At 41.8% G+C, this 17262-nt stretch overlaps 1 protein-coding gene across 1 annotated transcript in view; it reads right to left on the bottom strand.

The window, feature by feature from the left end:
- MED4 (mediator complex subunit 4) overlaps positions 1 to 15501 on the bottom strand; it is a 48858-nt gene extending 33357 nt beyond the window's left edge. Inside the window, exon 1 of the mRNA XM_043578776.1 lies at positions 15374 to 15501. The gene's annotated coding sequence lies outside the window, so the exon portion shown is untranslated. The remainder of the gene's footprint in view (positions 1 to 15373) is intronic.
- Between the last annotated feature and the right edge of the window lie 1761 nt (positions 15502 to 17262).

Genomic DNA, 17262 nt, shown 5'->3' with positions numbered 1-17262 from the left:
ACCAGGCAATCCATTTCCAAGATCGACTTGTACACAATGCTCCTGCTGGGCCAATGTGCTGTGCACAGCGCTCCAAAGGTATTTCTTGGGCTCTGGCGGGACTACTGTGTGGTTCCTCAACAAAGGCCTTACAATTTCTGAGTGAATTTAGATCATTCAGTTTTAGCTGCATCGGTGGTTCTTCCCTGAGTCTTTGGACACCAGTCCTGCTGTGGGTGTAATGCTGGATTTAGAGGTGAAATGGTGGAATTGTGGAACATAAACATTTGACAAGTGACCACTCTGACAGAGGCATATTTAAATCTTTTGCAAAATTATGTCTTTTTGGCTTGCTTGCATCCTAAGATATTGGTCAGTCAACTTTACAGCCTACTGGAGAGCCTGGCCCTGTCGGTGCCTCAAGTATGGTGAAATGGGGAGAAGTCCAGGGATTATAAAGCTCTAACTAATCCTCTTTCTTATTCCAAGTAATACTTGATATTCACACGGTTTCTGTTGGGTATGCATGCACCCCAGGGACCTGGGTAGTACTCACAATGGCCCCAGGCAGTAGGGAAAAAGAGACTGCTGAGGTCTGACACTGCCCTGGGCTGTCGGTACAAGACAAAGGGTCAAGGTCAGAAGGGATCAGGGAGAGATGAGGAATCCTGAACTAGTCCGCAGGGAAGAGCAGATAGTGCACAGGCCTCTGTCAGGGACTTGGCAAACATTTGGCTAGACTGTCTCTTTCTCGCATTTCTTTCAGGAAATAATACAGTAGTGGAAAACTGAAGAGGGTTAGATTAAAAAAAAAAAAAATCTTGTGTCAACTCTGGGCACAGGCCTTCCTGTTCATTCATTCATTCAGTGATATTTTTTTAAGTTTTAATTAATTAACTTATTAATTAATTTATTTATTTTTGAAAGAGCGCTAGAGACAGCGCATGTGCAAGTGGGGAAGGGGCAGAGAGAGAAGGGGACAGAGGACCGGAAGCGGGCTTCACGCGCACAGCAGAAAGCCCAATGTGGGGCTTGGACCCACGAATGGTGAGATCATGACCCAAATCGAAGGCAGACACTTAACCAACTGAGCCACCCAGGTGCCCCCATTCAGTGATGTATTGAGCAGTGATAGTAAGTACTGTTCCAGATTTTTACAGTACAGCAGAGGATGAACCAAATAAGTTCCCTGCCCTTTTAGAGCTCACCTTCTAAATGGGGATGGAAGATAATTAATGAGCAAACATGCCAGGTAATTTTAGTTTATGATAAATATTATGAAGGAGTGGGGGCCATTTTACATAGAGTGGCCAGTGAAGGCCTCTCTGAGGAGGGTGATATTTTAGGTAAGAGCTAAAGGATAAAAAGGGGGACCTCACCGTGCAGCGATCCAGGGAAGATAGTTCCAAGCAGAATGAACAGCAAGTACAAAGGGCCTGTTTCCTAACACGTGGAATTATATGAGGCCCTGAGGAGGCTGGAGCATAGTGAGTGAAGCAGTGGGTTCGATGAGCTGAGCATGTCACACAGAGGCCTCATCATGTGTCCCGTAGAGCTCTTGCAGGTCATGCAGGAAGTTAGTATTTTAGTTCTGTTACAATGGGAGTGTAGAGGGCAGTCATTAGGTTGCTTTAAGGTGAGCGTCACAAGATTCCAACAACCTAGTAGTCATTTGATCTTCAAGGTCACAGAGACAAATCAGATTTTAAGTAACTGTGTTAAACATTTCAATCATGTTGTCTATCAGGATTACAGCCCCTACGAAGGGAAGCTTCTCTTCTGACAAATCTGCTTAAGATATATCAATTAGAACAAAGGTACATCCAACAAAGTCATGAACTGCCCCTGCTCCCAATATCTAATAGTATCAGTGACCTAAGGTTGGGCCACACTCATTTGTCATCTTTTTTTTTTTTTTTTTTTTTTTGAGAGACAGAGGGCACAAGTGAGCAAGAGGCAGAGAAAGAGGGAGAGAGAGAATCCCACGAGGGGCAGAGAGAGGGAGACAGAGAAGTGGGGCTTATGCTCACCTGATGTAGGACATGAACTCGTGAACCATAAGATCATGACCTGAGTGGAAGTCAGATGCTTAAGTGACTGAGCCACCCAGGTGCCCTTTATCAAATATTTATGAAGTGACTGTTATGTGCCAGGGATATAATGGTGAGCAAAACAGACACCTTCCTTGCTACCCTCAAGCTTACACTCTACCTAGAAAGACTGACAATTAAATAGGCAAACATAAGTTATTTTGCTAAGATAGGGAAAGTGCAGTGCTATGGGAGCATATAACAGCATAGTCAAGTAACCTGATCAAGGAAGACTTCCTGGAAGAAGTGGTGTTTAAGCTGAGAGCTGAAGACTAAGTAAGAGAAGTCCAGTTCTAGAAGAGGAAGAGCTCTCCTAATGAAGGAACAGCATATAACCAGAGGTGAGGGGAAACATAGCATATTTTAAGCAACTTAAATAATTTCAGTATGATGGGAGGTAGAGTACAAGATTGAGAAGTAAGAAATGAGGCTGGTGAAGTACCTAGGGACCAGGTCATGAGGCTACAACATGAAGTGTATTATAACAATGTTAAGGGGCGCCCAGGTGGCTCAGTCGGTTAAGCGGCCGACTTGGGCTCAGGTCATGATCTCGCGGTCCGTGAGTTCGAGCCCCGCGTTGGGCTCTGTGCTGACAGCTCAGAGCCTGGAGCCTGTTTCAGATTCTGTGTCTCCCTCTCTCTGACCCTCCCCCGTTCATGCTCTGTCTCTCTCTGTCTCAAAAATAAATAAACGTTAAAAAAAAAAAAGAATGTTAAAATATCTGTACTTTATCATGTAAGCAATGGGAAATCTCTGAAGTGTATGGAAAATGGATTGGGAGGGGAGGAAGACAGTGGTAGTAAAATCATCGTAGTAATTCAGGTGAGAAATGGTAGTCATTTGACCAATAGTAGCCATAGAGATGGAGGAAGGTTGACTGATTACAGATACATTTATCCACAGCTTGAAAAGATAACCTGGCATCAACTCTCTTTGTGAAAAATTAAGGAGAGAGAGAGAATGAAATTAACACAGAGAAAGCCAAAGAGGCCATGATAAATTGTGTAAGCCAGATTTATAAGGCGGTAAGGATATGTAGATGCTGTGAGGAAAAGGAAAGGTATGCAGAGTACAGGGAAAGAAAAGGGGAGTGGGAAAGAAGAGTACATGTAGCCCATGAGAGAGGGAGGGGAGCGAGTGTCAGTCCCTAGCAGCCCAGTTCCTGACAGTTTTCCAGGTTCAATTCCCAAAATGTTCAGTCAGCTTTATCCTGTGCTCTGTTCATAAATTCCCATGATCTCTGTCTCCCTTATTGCTGCATTGAAAGGATCCTACCCCTGCTCCATTACACAAGCTAGTTTGATTGAGTTTTATTTCTTGCAACCTAAGGAATTTGAATAAAACAGTAATGGTTATACAAGTGAATTCTTCAAGAAGTGAATTAATTAAAATGGAATGCAAATTAATGCAGTTATAATGAAAAATATAACTCCTGAGTGATCATAGATGTTCAGGTTTACGGATCAACTACTTTTCAATGTGGTTAGTCCAGCTACGATCCAAAAGTAGCTTCAAGAGCATAGATTCAGAACAAAAAGTATTGAATGGCCTCATGTCTGATGGACCCGTTTCTCTCCCACTCAGTCTCTAGGGGGTGATGCTAAACGGCAAGAAACCACTTCCGAGGCAAGACAGCACAAACCCTGAGGTGGTTACTCTTGGAAGATGTGGCAAAAGAACCTGGAAGAGAAGCTACCTCCTGGTGAAGAGGTAAAGAGCCAGGGGGAAGTGAAGGGATGACGGAAACCCAGGTTGATCAATCATGTTGGACATCAGGAAGATGGCGCGGAATGGGACAAGGCTCCCAAGTGTGATGACCATTGGGAGATCAGTTTGGCTGGGTACAGTACAAGAAAATTAAGCAACCTATTATGTTTCAGGCCTTGTGTAGGAGCAAAACAAATGACGATCTGGCCCATGTTCTCAGGGACTTACAGTCTAGTGAGAAACACAGACATGTACACAGGTAACATAAGGTGGAAAGGGAGAAGACAGGTAAGCACAGGCGCTATGGGTTTACAAAGAGGTTCAAGATATAACAGCTGAGCTCAGACATAAAGGTCAAGTCATAGTTACACAGGAATGTCAGGAAGAGCAAAATTACAAGTGTATTTGAAGGAGCTGAACTACCAGAAGCAGGCTGTATTAGTAGAATGTAAAGAGAAAAGTAGGGAATAGCAGAAGAAAAGTCTGGAGGGTTAAAGGAAAGTCATATCATGAAAGACATTTTTATTTCCAAGACTTAAAAAAAAAAAAGGTAAAAGTTTTTTCAACAAAAATGTTTTCCTAACTGCAAAAATGAGTACACTAATTATATCTTCCAGTTATAAAAACAAAAACAAACCCCAACAAACTAGAAACATAAGGAAACTGACAAAACACCATTATAATATAGCCATTGGTAAGTAGATTTTTAAATTCCAAATATCAAATAAACACAAAATAACATTCTATGGAAAAATTTAATCAAGCTCAATTTAGTAGAAACATGTTAGGATACGGACACTACAAAAGGTGAATATAGACCTTTCTCTTTGTGAGATAGAAACAAGCACCATATATTCTTTTCTATTTTGATGAAGCATCTACTAATATGGGTCATGTATTTAGCTACAAAGAAAATCTTAACAAGAGATCTTAGAGATTTTATAAAGTTTTTCTGATTATATTCAATTAAGCTAGAAATCAATAAAATTTGACTTGGTTTTATAAGAGGTCACCGAGTGCTTTTTAAGCAAGAGAGCAACACAATCATGTAGCAAATGGGTTGGAGGGGAGTTGGGAGAGACAGGAGGAAGGAAACCAGGTAAAGAAATTTGCAGCAGTCCCGGGAAGTAGTAATGTGGGTCTGATCCAAGATAGGAAGAGTGGGGAATGAAAAGGAGTAGACAACTTCAAATATATTTAGTAGATAAATAACAAGGGCTGACTAATTGAATTTAGATGAGAGGGAAGTGTGGGTAGGGGGATGGAGAAGAGTTAAATGATTAAATTAGGTGGTGATGTGGGGAAGGTAGTATCATCAATTTAGTGAAGAAGACATGAGAAGGAACAGGTCTGGAGAAATGGGGAGTTCATCTTTGAGCTTGATGAATTTGAGGAACATGGCCCAAAGTCCAGTTTAAGGATACAAAGAGAACTGTATACATTGCTATTACCAGGATGATTATTCTTTTTTTGTAGAAATTCAGAAGCTCCTCTTCTATTTGGTGCCCAGAAGGGAATGAGAGTGGCTTATCAAGAGTACTTAGTAGAACTTTCACCACGTACTTCTTACACCCAGGAACAATTAAGATAGGTTTAGGAGTATCTTAGATGGGACAGAATGAAATCTTGCCATTTGCAACAACATAGATAGAATTAGAAAGTATTACGCTAAGTAAGTCAGTCAGAGAAATACAAATATCATATGATTTCACTCATTTGTGGAATTTAAAATACAAAACAGATGAACATAAGGGAAGGGAAGCAAACATAATACAAAAACAAAGAGGGAGACAAACCATAAGAGACTCTTAAATACAGAGAACAAACTGAGGCCTGCTGGAGTGGTCAGGTGGAGGGTGGACTAAATGGGCAAGGGGCGTTAAGGAGGACACTTGCGATGAGCACTCGGTGTTATATGTAAGTGATGAATCACTAAATTCTATTCCTGAAATCATTATTAGACTATATCTTAACTAACTTGGATTTAAATTAAAAAAAAAAAAAAAGACGGGCAAAAAATGTCCAATCCAATTGGGAAGATAATACTAAGGACTATATAGCCAGTGCCACAAATGTCCACTAAAGCAATTGTCCACTATTGGAAGAGGAGGCAGACTGTATGTGAAATAAGAATGGCCTTACTTTTAATAAGTCATGGGGAAACACCCCCCCACACATACACACCACATACACAAAGTCCTAGGAGACACAGAAGTCTTTAGGGTGCAGGATGGATCATAAATAATGGCTCACAGATAGGAATAAGCTGAGAGGTGGGAGGGAACCATGGAAGTCTCAGGACGCAGAGGAGCACGCTGGGGAGCAGAAGGGAGAGAGGGAACCCAAAGCATGGAGAGGAGTTGGAGCTCATCAGGGCAGACAAAGGGCGATGTGGCAAAGACTGTGTCAAGAAGCTAGTGTTACTTCATGGCTCTTGTGTAAATTAAAGCCATTAAAATTAATTTTGCCCTGTGAATTTTCCTGAGAATTTCTCTACACTTCTTTGGATAATTGATATCCAAGACCAATGAGGTTCAAGAGAAACTTTTATCTAACATGGACATAAAGATAAAGCCTTACTTTTTGTTTTCACATTTGAGGATTAAAGGATTTTGAGTACTTGAGGGGGCTTAGTAAGTGTTGATTACAATGATTTAGAAAATCCTTAGGGCGTCAAGTGGTGACGCAGCATAAGCCTTCTCAGAGAGTGTATTTAACCCTTACAGGCCCGAAGTCACGTGGTACAGAGGGCATGGCCAGGGAAGAGGCAGACCTGCTTGGCCAAGTGGTCTCAAGAAAATATAATCTGTTTCATCTGCGGTTTTCTAGACAGTAAGATAGGAATTGTAATTTCTTCACTCATTCACCAAGTGTTTCATGAGTGCCCACTATGTACCAACTACTGCTCTACCTGCCTTGTAATATTAGTTTGAGAGTTAAATGAAATAATATAAATGAAAATACCTAGCATAGTGTCTAGAATCTATCAGGTTCTAATTATATTCACTCTTCTAACCAAGAGGATTTTTGGGGTATTTGAGTCATTATTGGGTCAGGCCAACAAAGGGCCAAGACACTCAGGGTGTTTGTTACAAATATCAGGGTGTTTTGTGGAGCAAAAGAATTGACTGAATTGTGAATCAAGAATGTGAAGACCTTTGGGGCGCCTGGGTGGCGCAGTCGGTTAAGCGTCCGACTTCAGCCAGGTCACGATCTCGCGGTCCGTGAGTTCGAGCCCCGCGTCGGGCTCTGGGCTGATGGCTCAGAGCCTGGAGCCTGTTTCCGATTCTGTGTCTCCCTCTCTCTCTGCCCCTCCCCCGCTCATGCTCTGTCTCTCTCTGTCCCAAAAATAAATAAACATTGGAAAAAAAAAATTAAAAAAAAAAAAAAAAAAGAATGTGAAGACCTTTAATTTAATACATTTTTGAAGCAGTAGGATGGAGGGCAAAATGTTGCCTTCAGGGAAGTGAAGAAGGTCTAAGCCATGGTTATTCTAGGAAGCCTGTAGAGGGTGTGATGGAGCAGCAGCAGTGTTCCAACTTAAGATCCATTGGAAATATGAATGTCCTCCTGGGTCTAGAACATTTAGAAAGAACTACAAGGTAGTTTGCTTCATCAACATGTTCAGAGTTAAGGTGCATGACAAAATAATTGTTCTGAGACATCTTTAACTGTAAACACTGCAGTGCACCCACTGAAGCCTAGAAAGTGAATTTGTAATTCAGGATAAATATTTTGAACTGACTGGATAAGGGCCTAGATAACTCAGACATTCCTGTTTTCCAGTGCTTCAAAGCTTCAAGTAATTCATTTGAAAAAAAGAAAGGAAGAAAGCTGACCCAAGCTGCAAAACATGTTTTCTCTCAGTATTACTTTTGCTTCTGAAGTGGACTGGTTTCATTATCAAAGGGTGTGGCATTTTCCACTTGTCTTTTATAAATTGAACTTTAGCCCAGACCCTGAAGAGCCTAATGAAGTTGGTCAGAGGTCACAATGAGATGGAATATGCCTGACCCAAAGAGAAAATGGAAAGATCAAGGCCATTTGCAGGTGCCCCCTTAGTGCTCAGAAAGGCCATCACATTACTTATAACAATGTGTGATTAACTGTAACTGCCCTTAAGGAGCTTCTAGTCTATTGGAAAAGATTGAGAGATAAATGGGCAGTTACACCCTTTGATACACCCTGTCCATGGAGTAGCAATCCTGAGAGGCAACGGCTCTATCTATTGGACATAGAATGGGTTATGGGTTTCTTGGGCCACTGAGCAGTCCTCATAATGGATAGACTTGTAGGGGAATGAGGGGTGGAGGAGATTTGGGAATGCAGTCAGTGTGGCCTTGCTTACAAGCTTCAGTGTGGCAGTGGTGAGTTCCAGGGAACCATTTGTTGCTATTGAAGGATTTGGTCAGGTCACCCACAGCAAAACCTGTATCCCTCCATGGCAACTCAGACACTGACAAAATGGAATAATAAGAGAACAGTAATCCGTTGATCCCTCCAAGAAATGGAGAAATGGCCTCCTCATGAAGGCCCCTGCAGACCTATAAGCAGCCATGAGGGGGCAGTCTCCAAAAACAGCATGCCCAGGAACTGAAGGAGCTGGGGGGCATGGAAGGCCTGTAGTTCCCCTCCCTGAGCAATGCTGACCTTTGGGAGGAGGTTGTGCCATAAGAAAGGTCATTGGATAACAGAGTCTTTGCCATTCTCCTGGCCTGTGGAACTTGGGAACATAGATAGACTTTCAGCTAACTGCATGGAAAACAGCTCTGGGACTCTCTTACACAAGGGTGCCCCTTGGTAGATGATTCACACAAATGCCAAGCTTATAATTCATACGTTCATCAAGGGGGGTATGTTGGAGAGGAGGGCCAAACATACCATACAAAGGGAAAGCTTGATTTGTAGATTATTCTGCAGCAATTGCCTCTATTAAGGAGGTAACAGAGCAGGGTGTTTAAAGAGCATGGACTTGGGAGCTAAATGCTAGGGTTTCAGGCTTGACCTGATTTCTTTTTCTCTGAGACTTTGAGCAAGTTTCCTCATCTCCTAAATCTCTGCTTCTTCATCTGTTGAAGGGGATAATAAGGGGACCTATGTCACAGAGTTGTTAAGACTAATGTGAATAATCCAAGTCAATGCTGGCATATAATACATACTTGATAAATAGCAAACATATAAAGTATGACCTGACTTATAAAATGTGAATCGTAACCTATTTGTCCAAACATAAGCAAGATTTCTATTTAATTGCTCATAGAGTAGTAACTGTCACGGGGTGGTGATTGGAAAAGATGAACTGGGACACAAATCAAAAGCATATTCTGCGATATGCCCTTTTTTTCTAAGACGCTCAAAAATCCCTCACTGATCTAAAGTTTTTATGGAACATAGTTTGGAAACCATTGCATTATTGGACCAAAAATAAAAGCTATATTTCCTAGGGGCACCTGGCTAACTCAGTCAGTGGAGCATGTGGCTCTTGATCTCAGGGTTGTGGGTTCTGGCCCCATGATGGGTATGGAGAGTGCTTGAAAAATAAAATCTTAAACAACAACAACAACAACACTGTATGTCCTAAACTGATTATAGTGAGGTCAGGCATACTTCCCACTTGTGCTAGAAAACCAGAGGCAACGTTTAAAGTTGGGCCCACTGAAGGCATTCCTTCTAACGCTTGGTGTCTATGCTAACGAGTGTGATCTTGATTTTATTTGAAGGGTTTATGACTGACAGTGTCATGGCAAACAGTTAACAAGAGACCAGCTTCAAGGAAATAAAAATCTGTTATTTGGGGGGCACCTGGGTGGCTCAGTAGGCTAAGTGTCTGACTGTTAGTTTCAGCTCCAGCCATGATCTCCCAGTTTGTAGGTTTGAGCCCTACATTGGGCTCTGCACTGACAGTGTGGAGCCTGCTTGGGATTCTCTCTCTCCCTCTCTCTGTCTCTCCCTCTCCCTTGCTCACTCCCACTGTCTCTCTCAAAATAAATAAATAAACTTAAAAAATCCATTATTTGGAGCTACTGTGAATATACACAGAAGCTTTTAAAGCATGAATAATAGGACATTGGTGAGATAGTGAGTAAAAAATTTAAGTGCCTGTGTATTTCATATACTAATACAAATAATATTATTTTAAACAAAAGACATAAAAAGCAGGTGAGAAAACTTCGACTAAGAAATTAACCACCTCGAATTTGCCTAGTGCTCTAAGAAGAACTGGCCAGGGTTTTTGTTAAGTTGCTTAACTCATTTAAACATGTGATATGAACTGTAATTTCTATTTATGTTAAGAAAAAGGCTCTGAAATGTAGATTGTCATTCAAGGATGACTAGAGGTTAAATCTGAGATTCATTAATTTTTAAGGCTTGTGGTTTTTAGATATTACCTCTGGGTGGTGACATTGAGGGAAAGGCCCAGGGAGGGGGGGAAAGTTATCCCTGGCTTCTGGGAGTTCTTTGTCTCACGTCTACCCTCCCCTGGGGTCCCTTCTCCTCTCCATGCCTCAGCCTTAGTCTCCCCCATGTAGCAAAGGGTTAGGAGTTGAATTTCATGTATTTAATTACACATGCCTGGCAGGAAAAATGCCGTGGACAAGGCTGTGATCAAATGATAAGGCTACAGACAGCGACTAATTAAGAACGCCAAGCATATGTGAACAGTTTTGTTATTTCAGAATAGAGATTAATAAAGTTAATGTTTTAGGGGCACCTGGGTGGCTCAGTTGGTTAAGCTCCGACTTCGGTTCAGGTCATGATCTTGCAGTCCGTGGGTTCGAGCCCCACATCGGGCTCTGTGCTGACAGCTCGGAGCCTGGAGCCTGCTTCGGATTCTGTGTCTCCCTCTCTCTCTGCCCCTCCCCCACTTGTGCTCTGTCTCTCTCTATCAAAAATAAATAAATGTAAATAAAAAAATAAAGTTAATGTTTTATATATTTAATAATACAAACTCTATATTATTATGCCAATAGACAATTCGGCATAACTGGTATATGCAAATTTTACTTTCATAGCTTAACTCTTCTCACTTTTGGTCCTCACAATAGTACCATCATGGCAAAGCAGGGTTGGGACAAAGAGAACCAAGGCCAGAAGTGGCTGATGGAGCAGAAGACTCGTGAAAACAGGCCCTGCATTCCTGGCATTTAAAGATCTTGGTCTAAAGCGAGAGGAAAGAAGGATAAAATACTAAGGGTGAGGAAAGGGAAAGTTGTTTGTGTTGATATAGGAAGGAACAGAATAGGGATGGAGAGGGATTTTAGAAGAAGGAAGGGGTTCTGGTCAAGTAGGTAGACCTGCTCTTTAGCAGAAAAGGGGCCTGGTAAATACTTGAGCAGGTTCCTTCAGATATCTTTGAGGCTAATTGAGATTTTTCGTTCTCATCTCCCACTTTCCCCTACTACCTCAAAACATTGTGGTACCCCAACTTCCTTAAACAGGGAATCAAGTTTTTCATTCCACAATTGGAGACAATGCTTGATAAGCAAACCAGCTGGTCTCACTAAAATGTTAATAGCTGATACTGGATCCTTTGCTATTTTGATGGGAAGAGGAAGTAAGAGAATGTGAAGGCCCTGGAATGAAAAGGCTTCCCAGAAAAGGAAAGGAAGCATATTAAATAACAAGAGAAACAACTAATATTTATTGAGTACTTATGTGCCAGGTTCTGTTCTAAGTGCTTTACATGAATTAGCGTATTTGATCCCCACAGCACCCTGTCTGAGGTACATACTATTACTAATCACCATTTTACAGATGATGAAACTGAGTCAGTCATAGAGAGGTTAAGAAACTTGCCCAGGGTCATACTGGTAGGATCAAGGTTCGAACGCTGGCATTTCTAGTCCTAGCATCCTTAACTCTTGGCCATGGCTGAAAGAAAATTGGCTCAGAGAGGGGATGGCCCAGGAAACAAAACTTCCCTACATGAATGATGTTGTCTCAAGTCAGCTGGGTTTCTTCCAAGCGTTAGGGATAAAGAGGAGTTCAGGCAGAGGTGCTTTATCTTGCCACAGATGCTGTCTCTGCCCCTCAAAGGAACACCGGCAGAGGTTGTTACTACATCCAACCCTATGGAACATTGTGATACGCTCTTGGTCCCATGTGTGTACTGTTTTGCTGCTTGAATTAGTGATCCCGTTGCAGTTATTTAAGCTTTCTGTGCATTGGAGTCCACATTTGGAAATGGGGTTATTTCCACTTGTCAGCTCTCTGACTCAGAGGAATGCAGAGGGCTAATGGGCTGATACACACAAAGTGCTTTGAGCCATGAACCAGGACTGACTGAACTTTTAGAGAACAGTATGACTTGCCAGGGGTATTTAAACTGACATAAATGTTAGAATATTCTCCTAGTAGATACTTTGGATGTTCTTGGTTAAGCTGCCTGGTCCACCATGACTGCCTAAGTTCTTCTCTAGACTTTCACACTGAGCAGTGCTAATGGAGAACTGTCTGGTGGACCTACGCAATGCCTGTATAGTCTGGGACTGTTCAAATTATGTAGAGATAAGGATTCCTAATTCAAAATAAGAATCTTCAAGCCAGGACCTTGAAAGCCATTGCTTATCAAAAAAGATAAAAAACAACTGGACCCATTCCAAGGAAACATTTAACCTAATTGCAAACACCATACCTTGGCATTTAATTCCAATGAGAGTGTTTTAACTGACACTACCAAGGGCAGAACCAATTGCAAATTAAAAAATAATAATAATAATGATTTACAAAGAGATGTGGGTAAGAAGATACCAGAGACTAAAAGAATGGGGAGAGGAGTTTCAGCTGCAGCTATGATTAAGAACCAACGGGCACAGGAAGTAATTATCAAGGTAGGGTTTTTGTTTTTTTTTTTTAAACTTTTTTTTTTCAACGTTTATTTATTTTTGGGACAGAGAGAGACAGAGCATGAACGGGGGAGGGGCAGAGAGAGAGGGAGACACAGAATCGGAAACAGGCTCCAGGCTCTGAGCCATCAGCCCAGAGCCCGACGCGGGGCTCGAACCCACGGACCGCGAGATCGTGACCTGGCTGAAGTCGGACGCTCAACCGACTGCGCCACCCAGGCGCCCCAAGGGTTTTTGTTTTTAAAGAAAAGTGTGTCTGATTAATCCACACCGTCTAATGGAATTTCTCTCCCTTTTTTTACAGTACAGAAGTATCAGTTGTCAACCTATGTTTTCAAATAAAACAATGAAAGCAGAAAGATGATCCCAATATTTTTAATAGATGCAGTCATCACTTCAATGATATTTATGTCTTGTATCCATGCACCTTAGCACAGTCACACTTCTCCAGACCTGAGAAAGGAAGCAATCATTGTGAGCTAATAAATAAACACGACCACTGGGAACCAAGGGGGAAATTCAGGAGCAGAAATGGGACAGTTTAAAATAGTTTACAAAAGAGTTTGAGAGCAAAGGAAGGAAACTGAACAACGAAAGGGAGATGGTAGACCATGAAGACCATAGAGTATTAAAGAACTACAAATCCAAAGCAAGGAAAATAAAAGACAGTTTTCCTGAGTGCTGTTGTGATGCAACCCATTTCAGATAAAAGCTATAACAAATTTCCCAAAAAAAAATTTAGATGCAAAGAATTTGATTTTAAGATGCTAAGCCTTCTTTTTGGCAGCATTTTTTCATATTTACAGACACTTCTTTTTAAGCACTGAAGTCCCTACCTATTCCTCACCAAAGGGAAAGTATTGATGCAGTCTCTTTAGTGTGAGAGTAAAGACAGACATAATCTTCCCAGGAGAATTTACAGATTAAAGCTCTTCTTTACATGAGCAGGAATTTTTAGCTGGAAAGCTGTGGAAGAGGTACAAGAGCCTCCCTGGTGTCCCTCCTCCCAAATCTCACTGAAGGCACTTTCTGCTTTTGCCTCTGTCTTCCTTGGTCATCACCATTTATGATGACAGTTGTATCTGGTTCCCCAACACATCTTCACATTGTCTTTGCCCAGATTGAAAGAGTTTCTTTTCAATAAAGAACAATGGGATTTGTGTAAGGCAAAGGTCATTTTGGTAAAATTGAGCTGTGATAATTTGCTATGTCCAGTCTATGATAAGGTCACTGAAAACCCACTAATGAGCATTACAGCGTAAGGGAGACCAGTAGTCCTTTAACAGCCCCATTTCACCTACAAATGTTCGCTGCTTTTGCTGAGAACTGGGGCGCAGGGGCTGGTGCTCCAAGTCTCTGTGCCAAAGCTTGTTTACAAGGGGGTGAAGGATAGTTTCCTTGGCCACACTCTGTGGTCCGCCCTACTCTGCGCTGGACTCAATAGGAGGAAGGGTGGAGTAGTCACACAGAGTTTTGACAATGCTCCAGTTCTTTGCACCCCAAATATTTACTGAGAAAGTCAGGTCATTCTTTACAGATGCCAGGCCTAACCTACAAAAGCTGGCGGAGGGACAGGAGGAAAAAGAAGGGCTCTCTCTGTTTGGTAAAGATGTACTCACTGGGTCTAGAGTAATTGCAAAAGCAGCAGTACAGAAATGCTAGAATGGTCCTACACACCCTCCTCAAACTGATCACCCATTTGAAAACTCAGCTTCAGGGCAACTTGCCTATACAGATCCCATTCACACATTCCTGAGTCTACAGGCAGCTGTTTTCTTCTGCCTGGAATAGTCTTCTCATCTAGAGTCTACCTTTTCTTCTGGATTCCTCTCCAGTCCTCTCCACATCCCACTTCCTGTTTTAAGCCTCTCCCAGCATTAAGTCCCAGCCCACAGGAATCACTTTGTTCCTTAGCCTCCTACACCACTTGCCCAACACTGGTAACTCTGTGGCATTTATCTGTTTATCCATTCAGCTCCCCATTCCCCCAGCATCCGACATGGCACATAACAGTCAACCTTCACTCTGTGCCTAGAAATGATGATAAATTATTATGGTAGACTGGTGTAGGCATGCCTGTCTCAAGTTCATGTTTAGGTAATTTCTTTTTTTTTTTTTAATCTTTTTATTAGAAAAAAATTTTTAAGTTTATTTTTGAGAGAGAAAGAGAAAGTACAAGTTGGGGAAGGACAGAGAGAGAGGAAGAGAAAGAATCCCAAACAGACTCCACAGTGTTAGCACAGAGCCAGACATGGGGTCAAACTCATGAACCTTGAGATCATGACCTGACGTGAAATCAAGAGTGGGACCCTTAACCAACTGAGCCACCCAGGCACCTTTTTATGTGATTTTTAAACTCAAATGAAAGGTTTTCCATGGTTAACACATGTGAAATGTAGTAAATCCTTAATATGTAATTGTTTTCAGACATCATGGGTTTTATTAGGACGCATAAGAAACAACGCTTGGCAGATCTGTGGTAAAAGGAAGAACAATTAACTATAGAGAGAGACAGGAGCAAAGAAAGGATTCATACAGTCCTAAACCCATACTGGTATGACCAACCGGTCCAGTCCCAAAGTTACCTGGAACTTTGCCAGTTTTAACACTGAAAGTCCCATGCCCTGGGCAACCCCTCAAACCCAGACAAATTGGCACAGTTGGTCACCTACCAGATGGCCAATGAGCATTTTGACAAGAAGCAAATGCAGGTTTTAAATAATGGGCTGAGCCCCCTTTCTCCTCTCTCACCTCAAATCCTGGTGCCACAAGCTTCTCCAAAGACACTTCACTCTTCGATGACAAGTGCCCAGTTCCCAGAAAGGAATCCTGGGTTTATTCAATTCTCTCCACTTCAGAAGCAATCTCAGGCTTGGGAGGACAAATGGTCAAGGGAAAAAGCTTTATACAGAGTTCTCACAAAACAGAAACTAAAAGGAGTATTTGGAACAGGAAACAGTGACCTTTATGGCATGATTCCCAAAGGGAAAGTCAAAGGCAGAGACTCAGAAAGGCAAATGTTCAGAGTCCACGGGAACTCCAACTTACTCTGAACATTCCATACCAGGCCTGCTAATTGCAGAGCAGAGCAGCTGGTGTGATAATGTCCCTGTGCAATCGACCTGACTGCGACAATTCAAGTGCGTAGATTAACAAGAAAACTGGGACCTAGGATTATGACTATATCTGAATGTTGTCACATATAGCAGAACATAGTAATATGTTCTGAGAGACAAAAATCTATATGACACAATAGACACATTCTGAAAAACTGAAATGGACCTGAAATAAGCATAATGGTAACATCATAAATAATGGTATAGTCAAAAACCAACCCTAGCTCTGTAGTTTGTAGAATGATGGGAATTGTTTTCCTTAATAGAATGATAACAAACTTAAGAATTTTGATCTGCATGATGTTGAACACAGTAACTTAGAGCAATAAAAGCATACCTGGGAAATGGAAATTTTTACCATTTGTATCTCTATATATCACTCAAGGGAAAGGTGGGGTTGATTTCTTTAAGGACAGATTTCTGGGATTGCCTGGCCGGCTCAGTCAGAAGAGCATGCAACTCTTGATCTCAGGGTTGTGGGTTCAAGCCCCACATTGGGTGTAGAGATTACTAAAATAACAATAATAATAATAAGCTTTAAAAAAAAGTATAGATTCCTGTGACTAAAAATGTTCACATGTACTGTGGTACAAGTGCAGGTAAGGCAACTTGGCCTAAGGTTGAAATTTAGGGTACACGGTGCAGGATATAATGTTACCACCAGAGGGTATTGTTTCCTCTTCCGGATTGTTGGCAAGTTTATGTAACCACAAACTAACTCTAAACCAGCCCCCACTAAAAATGGGCCAGGCCAGATCCCAGCAAACTGGATTAATCTATAATATTCCCACAAATTCCCTTTTTTCCTCCCATTTTCGATAGTGTTTGGTTTTCCTTCGGTTGAGAGAACCATGCTGGCAGCAAGCCAAACTATACAAACTGTACGGAGAAAACAGATCACGCCCCTCCTACTGGTCAAAACAAGAGAATGGCCACTTAGGAAATTAGCCCAGGTGGCTATTTCTGATTATCCCAGGAGGCAGGAGTTTCCAGGGACCGAGAGCTCAGCAGCTGAAAAGAGTGAGCAGAGAGATTTCAGGAGCAGCACGGCCTCCCACATGAATTTTGATGTAAGCTGATTTACAACTGAAAAAGGTCCATGTCTTGTTAGAGACCAAAAAGCCTAGGAAAGTTACCAGAGAGATTTTGACAACTTCCAAAGTCAGCCAGGGAATCTGTCCCAGCCCATTAGTATACCGAATTTAGAAACCAAGGCCCTGGAAAGGTGCCCCAGGAAGATGCCCAAGAGAGTCAGTTTGAATCGGGCTAAATGCTTACTCTTGAAAAAAGGAAGGCTTTGTCCCCTCCAGCTCGTTCAGTGCCATAGGCTGTCAGGGAGACAGGCTGCAAAGCGCAGAAATATGGGATATTAGGTCATCTGCCTGACCGAAAGCAAGTTCAACAAATACAAACTTAAAGTCAATAAATAGTTTCCCTTTTTTTTTTTTGACCAAAAATAATACTTGTTCATTGCTAAAACTTCAAACAATACAAAGGTAAAAGTAACAAGTGAAGGACTTTCCT

The sequence above is a fragment of the Prionailurus bengalensis genome, chromosome A1 (assembly GCF_016509475.1).
Source record: "Prionailurus bengalensis isolate Pbe53 chromosome A1, Fcat_Pben_1.1_paternal_pri, whole genome shotgun sequence".
Taxonomy (NCBI): domain Eukaryota; kingdom Metazoa; phylum Chordata; class Mammalia; order Carnivora; family Felidae; genus Prionailurus; species Prionailurus bengalensis.
Note: the sequence above shows the minus strand (reverse complement) of the source record. Positions and strands in the feature narration are given on the sequence as shown.